Source organism: Delphinapterus leucas, chromosome 13 (genome assembly GCF_059928025.1).
Source record: "Delphinapterus leucas isolate spDelLeu-1000000601 "Yukka" chromosome 13, BTC_Dleu_Yukka2, whole genome shotgun sequence".
Lineage (NCBI taxonomy): Eukaryota > Metazoa > Chordata > Mammalia > Artiodactyla > Monodontidae > Delphinapterus > Delphinapterus leucas.
In genome coordinates, this window is record NC_143141.1 from 46,243,013 (window position 1) to 46,250,426 (window position 7,414).

Here is a 7,414-nt window from a genome sequence, read left to right on the forward strand (position 1 = left end):
CCGCGCCTCTTCCGGGATTCAGCACAGTGATTGCTGGCTGGTTTTTTCCTTGCTTGATACCCATCCTGAGCTGTTTATGTCCTTGTGCCTCTCTTCACAAACCTGCTGTGAGTAGCTCGTCTGTTCCTTAACAGGCGCTGTATTTTTCTCTAAAGGTATGTTTTCCCCTGTTTCATTTGGAGGGAGAGACTATTGTAAGGCAGCTATTTTCAATTTTGTTTGCTGAAGTTGTCACATCCTGGTGGAGCCTGAGTATTTATTTTTAGATTACATGTAAGTGGGTAAGGAAAAAAAAAGTACGCAGGATCATAATTTGAAAATACCACTTTGCATCATTTGAACATTTTATCTCGAGCATATGCTGGCAACTCAGTCTGATCCAAAATAAACTTATTAGGCAGCAGACACATGAAACCAAGCGACAGTTTGATGTTTGCCATGAGACTGTCCGTGCCAGTTTGAAGAGGGCAGTGGGGGCCGGATGCACAGCCTTCAGACCCCCCAGTCCACGAACCCAGGCCCTCGGTGCTCACTGGACACCAACTTGAAGAAACTGAAAATGATTTTGGTCGGTTGTTTAGGGTCTGGCAGAATCTAGGGCAAACAAACAAACAAACATTAGAACCATATACCAGTCAGAAGACTTCACACTGTAGCCTCGGAGCGCGTTCAGTGCCGCTCACAGGATGGCTCTCACGGAGCCCTCATCACAGAAAGCTTAGATAGATTACACTCTTCAGATTTCGCTCGCACATAAATGCGTAGGTTATGGGTATTTAAAAGTGTTTTCTCTGTCAAACGAGGGTAATTTTTTCAAATTAAGCCAAAAAGCATGGCCTGGAAATGGGATGTGCTTTTGTTGAAATGAGTTATTGCTGTATGCTGTACAGGAATTTAACGTTCACAATGGTAGGCTAATAAGTAGGTAAGAACAGGACATTAAATACAAAGAAATTTTTGTGGGTAAAGGGGAGGCATTAATGTTAAATTAGCTATGAAACTGTGACTATTTTTAATTTTTTTTTTTTTTTTTTCATTTTGACTTTAGTCTCTTTCGCTTTTATTTGTCAGGGAACATTTTTGCCAATCAAGTCAAGTATAACAGGTAGGCCTCCCTTTCACACAGCTTTAATGATAAGTGACAGAGATGGCAAAAGGCACTCAGCCGCCTGCAGAATGCATTAAAAATTCAAAACTTTACTTATCAGTCTTTTATTAAAATTTTCTGTAATCGTGCAGAATTATTTCCCCACTGGGTTAGCTTTCAATATGGAGTACAATTATATTTCTGACACAAAAATAATTACACTTTAAAAAACTACATGAAAGAAGTATTTATTTTTTTTAAAGCAAAATCCATCCACTTTACATCCATGAAGAGGCATTGCAATGAAAAATTAAGCAATTACTGAACTAAAGCTCCAGTTTTGAGCATTCAACTTTCAGTACTAGACAGCTGGGTGGAAATCTGGCTTGTAGAAATTTAAAGGAATTATGGTTAGGGTTAAAAACTTTCTAGTCCTTGTCTGTTTACCAAGAAAATACTTTGGGGTATTGTATCTTTAATCTGTCAGTGTTAATGTAGCTAAAATGGTGGATCTAAATTCTTTCCAACAGGATAAGTATTAACTATTGGTAGCTGTGTTTTGTGAAATTAGCTGTGGTTTTTCTATGACTGATGTCTTCTTAGCTTAAGATTTTTAATGCAAGTGTTGATAGCTCTGGACCGTGGGCTCTGCTTGTATAGACCAACATTTGAATAATTCTCAAACCTCTACTTTGGTCATCTGCATCTTTTAATCTAAAATCCCATCAATCAAGTTTCTAGAAAAAGAATTGCCATGAATACATTCCCTTAAGATGTAGAGGTCAACACATTTTCACTTGGGCATCTTTGATGTATAAGGTACTACAGTTGGAACTCTGGGAAATATGGAGGCATGAATTTATATTTCAACTGGAGGCTTTTGGAATTAACTCAAATTTCCATAAAAGCTGACACTACTACCCTTTCTTACGTTCCACCCTAATGGTACATTCTTACTGAATACAAGGGATACCCATTGTATACTTATTAAGTACTCAGAGGACATCAGGCAACTCCACTGAAATCCAGAGATTTATAAGTCTTACTCAAGTCTCTGTTTGTGTCCTCAGCTAGCTCAAATGTAGAAGAAAAAGTAGACAATTCTACTACAATTCTACAAATTCTACTACAAAACTACAATTCTATGTGAAAAATACCTGGCATCTCCTAAGTGGGGAGTAAAGATAATCCATTGGTTGTGGGAAAATACTGGAACTTCTGTGTGTATGTATTTTTTTAGACTCATTATTTTAAATTTCTCTTCTTAATATACATGGCATAAATGCATAAATTGGGAAACTAAAAAATTTAAATTCAACATTTAAATTGTCTTTAATATGGAATCTGTTTATATCTTTATCTCACATGTAGATGTTTACATAATTCATTTGGGAACTAACATATGGTAGTGGTCATACTGTGCATGAGAAGTTTGGAAACTTTAATTAAAATAGTATTGGTTATACCAATAGTTAGCATGTCCTTAAGCAAATAATTTTTCCTTTAAACTATCTGAGATTCTGTGTCTTTTCTTCCCTAATTTCTCCTTCTCCTAAATAATAAACATTTATTGTAAGATTACTATGTGTCAAGAACTTTTCTAAGCAATGTATTAATCCATTAGATACTTATAACAACCTTATGATGGAGGTGCTGTAGTCATCCGCATTTTACAAATGAGGAAGCTGAAGCAAAGATGTTATTAAGGAACTTGCCCAAGATGGCAGAGCTAAGCACTGGCAGGCCAGGAGTCTGAAGTTTGGGTTAGAGAACTTCTAAAATAATTTTTAATTATAAATTTATTGAATTTCCCATGGTGGTGCCAAGGGCTCATTTAATAATTCATTGATGATTTATTGAGCACTTACTGTATGCCAGACATTGTGCTAGATGTAGATTTTATCAAAATGAAAGAAGGTTCAGAGTCTATTGGGAAGATAGCCATGTAATCTTACAACTGTTGGAACTCAGAAGAGAAAGCATGGACTGGCCAGGAAATGTCTGAAAAAGTGATATTAATGGGAATACGAAAGTAGGGGTTAGAGACTGACAGGTTAACAAAAGGAAGGGATCAGAACAGAGAGGACAGCATTAGCCAGGGAACAAGTGCGAGAGAGAGAGAATGCATTTGAAAAACTGAAAGTATCTCAGCACGTTGTGTTTGGGGAAATATAGAAGGCAAGAAATAAAACAGAGTCAGCATCCTGAGTAGCCTCTTGGGCTGGATTTTAGCTCCTAGTGGATAATGAGCTACTGAGAGACTTTAAGGGATGGGATGATAGAGTCAGATGTGTACTTTAGAAGTTGTATTCTGGCTTTGGTGTGGAGATTGGAGAGAAGGGTTGTGAACCTGGGGTCTGGGAGTCCAGCTTTAAGAGTATGGAAATTGTTAGTTCACGTGTTCATTTATGAAATTCTCTTAGTTTCTTCATTCACCTGTTTAACCTATATTTTGTGTGCTCACCATGTACCAGATACTGTTCTCAGTGCTTGAACGATATGAGTGAAGAAAACAGGCAAAAATCTTTGCCCTTGAGGAGGTTAAAGTCTAGTGTAGCTCAGGTATAATTACAAGGAAGGATTTGATGGGTTTGTGAGATATTTAGGAGGGAGAACTGATAGGACTAGTGGTTAGGACTGAATCGTGGCTTCTTAAAATAAGATCTGAAAAACCCATGGAGCATCAATCCTGCATTAACAGAAAATCATCCCAACAACTAAGAAGGGAGTTGGCCGCTTAAGAAAGCTGAGGGAACATAGTTAAACTGATTTCATGGGCACAGGGAATGGAGTGGGGAGGGGTCGGTGGCCATTGGAAACCTTCCTGGGCCATCAGGATGGTTCATGAGACTGACGATTGCCAACTGCCTGCTACTCCTCCTGACCTTCAACCCAAGGGGTTTCCAAAGCAAAACTTCCTCTTGAAAGTTTTGATTTGCCATTTGGTGGAGGAATTAATATAATGTCACTGACAGCTATGTTCACGGAAGGGACTTCCTGAAAGCAGAATAATTGGACATAGAGGTTTTATACTGTGAGTTTAGATTTTCAGGCCTTACATAAGGCCTGAAAATTGTCCTTTGATCGTCTTTCCCAATCAGAGTAAGAGTCAGGCCCATTTATTGCCAACTTTAGAGAATAATATGTCAACTTTGTAAAAGAGAAGAAATAGCAAGTTTACAAAGACTTTAAATCACACTGTACACTTTGCAACAAGTCTCAACAGGTAACAGTGCTGCTGTGCCACACGTAGTCTCCTTGACCTGCCAAGGTATATACAGATCTATAGAAATAATCACCAGCAAAGAGAGGCTGGGTGAGTGGGTGGTTAGAACTTCAGCTCTTCAGGGCTCTTCAGGGCTCTTTCTAGCCTTGGTGTTGACTCATTTGAAGCAGACATTGGGTCAGATTCTTGACTCCCGTATGCCTGCCTGTTTGTCCATTGGGAGAAGGGGGAGAAAGGCAGTACTTGGCACCCAGACAGGGTTCATGAAGTGTTTTAAGAGTCTGAATTGAAAGGCTGTTAACGTCAAACAGAAGTGCATGGGATTCTGTTTTTTTATGGACAGCATGAATAAGAAGCGGAGGTGATGTGACTGAAAATATCTCTGAATAAGAGTCTTTTCAGAAATGGGGGATGATTGGCAGAGGCCCAGAAGGTAGGGATGTCAAACATCTTGGCCCTGGCCATGGTCACTTGGCATCTAAGGGACAGCACTGGAGCTGGCCTCAGATCCTTGTAGGCTTGGAGCTGTCAGGAGGAGAGCAAGCAGAGAGCTCCCTCTCCACTGTTGGGACCCTATGACACGCTGCCGAAATAACTTTGATACCTTCGGGCTGTTCATACGAATTTAGGTAGTGCATCAGTCTTGGGGAGGTGAGTGATGAAATGCAAACCACAGAGAGAGAAAGAGTCTTTGTTTACTTTCCCTTTTCCTGGTATATGGCTAAACAGGTTAAACACCTGTGAGGAGGGTGCTTCAGGGACACCCTCGTACGCAAATTGTTCATGGGTGTCTTGGAGATTGCATGCCTCTCATGCAGTGATTAGTTGCCTCTTCATCACTGGCGAGGCTGGCAGCAAGGAGCAGGGCCTTCACCTGCAGGTGTTGCCATGGCAAAGGACACTTGGAAGAGATTCAGGCAACATTAGAAGGCAAAAGTGAAAATGAGAGTTGAGAGAAAATAGAAGCTGATTCAAGGAGATATTTGAGTGGATCAAACCGCCTTCTGCACGAAAGCCATTGCCAAGCTCGATATCAACCCCACCTTTCTCCTCCTAACTCCCGAGGTTCTCTGAGTCCTGGTAATCTGGTGCGTAAGCTGTTTTTTAAAGTTAAAATTAAAAAAAAAAAAATACAGCAAAGATTTATTGTTAGCACACTGCAAAATTTATTCTGCTCTTAGGAGACATGGTTTGGTTTCTTAACCCAAACAGAATTATTAAGTGAGAATTGGTTTATGGACTCTATTAAACAATTTCTTTTTCCCTATTCAAAATCAGCTAGCAAAGTAGCTCATTTTATCTAGTACACTGGATTTTTTTCTCTCATTACCACCTTCGTTACTGTCCACGTGGCTTTTCAAGAAAGCCAAGCCACATTTCTCCTGTGTCACTTAAAGAGACTTTGCCTTAACTTTCCCCTGGCCTCCACATTGAATTTGATTTTCTGTGTTCCCACTTCTGCATTTTTGCCTATTATTTATAATAATCTGGTTTTTATTCACTAAGCTTCCCCAGAACTTGAAGATATTTATGGTCAGATTTTCTATAGGTCATTATCCTCTAAGTAAAATAGAACTACCTATTTATCTCTCTATATATTTTAGGAATTTCCAGTTAAAGCCAGGAACAGATTCCCTTTTTTTTTACTGATTGGTTAATCACTTTGTTATCTACATAGTGATGTTAATAATAATAATGACAGATATGTATTGACTGCATATCCAGTTGTATCAATATCCTTGGGGGTGAGGCCCAGGTAGAGGTACTATCTCAAAGCTCCCCAGGGTTGAGGAACCCTGTGGTGTAGTAGGTTCATGGGGTGATTGGGAAGGCACTGCTTATTCCATGGTAGATATTCAATATGCATTGGTTTCATAAATTTCTTATGAGTTCTCGTAAAAAAAAAAAAAGAAAAAGGGCTTCCCTGGTGGCGCAGTGGTTGAGAGTCCGCCTGCCGATGCAGGGGACACGGGTTTGTGCCCCGGTTCCGGGAAGATCCCACATGCCGCGGAGCGGCTGGGCTCGTGAGCCATGGCCGCTGAGCCTGCGTGTCCGGAGCCTGTGCTCCGCAACGGGAGAGGCCACGACAGTGAGAGGCCCGCGTACCGCAAAAAAAAAAAAAAAAGTGCCGTGCCTCTAGTTGCCCTTTCTCTTTAGCAGGGCAGAGAGAACTGTTGGGATCATCTAGGCCTTAGAGGGAGAGCTGCGGACTGTGAGCAATGTCTGTGGGTCTCTTCTTTACGTACCCTTCTGAATTGACTGAGAAGGGTCTCTTGGATGCTATTTCTACTAGGAAACAGATTTGAAAATAGGATGATGTTCCTTAAAATGGAAGGGCTAACAAGTAACTCAGGTGTATACAGTGAGACTGCATTGTTGGTAAGCACTTGGGCTGGGCGGAACCCTCTTCTGGGTATTGGAGTTACCAGTGTATTTTCTGAGCCTTTGATTTCATCTCATTCCTGTGGTCTCTGTAAAACTGAAGAGGAAAAGTTTTTTTTTTTTTTTTTTTTTTTTACAATGAGCCTTCTCTATGTGATCTGAGGTGTGATTAACCTTGCGTTGGCCTTCATCTTAAAAGTCGGTTCAAGTAACAAAGGACCTTTACCAAGAAAGGTCAGTGGGGGGTTGCACTGTGACATCTGTTCTGAGCTAGAACCTGGAAAGGACTCATAGGCCCCATGATGAGAAAATGTCATTTAAATGGACCAGGAGAAGAAAGGGCAGAAAGAAATGAAGTGAGTCTGGCACTGAAATCTAGTTTTCCTATATCCAGAGGTTAATGTATTTCCTAAGTTTGCCACGTGCAAAGAAAATCGCCTCCTAAGTGAGTACTAATGCTAACATTATTTGATGGTTTGAAGGTCAGCATGGTAAAATTTGCCAAGCCATTTTTCTAGATGTATTGTCTACCTGGAAAAAGTCAAGTACAAAGATTGTCATAGATTTTCTGAATATTCTAATCAAATTTTGATCTGGTTGTACTGTTTAAACCCACTGTCAACATGCCGACACACACTGTGTGAAGCTGAGGTGCAAGAGTGATTTGCTATCCACTGATCATCTCCTTTATTTCACACTGACACTGTCATATAGAAAGT

General features: G+C 40.1%; 1 pseudogene; it reads right to left on the bottom strand.

Annotated features, from left to right (window-relative positions):
* Positions 1-5,332, bottom strand: part of LOC149747746 (lethal(2) giant larvae protein homolog 1-like) — a 22,366-nt pseudogene extending 17,034 nt beyond the window's left edge.
* Positions 5,333-7,414: the final 2,082 nt, after the last annotated feature.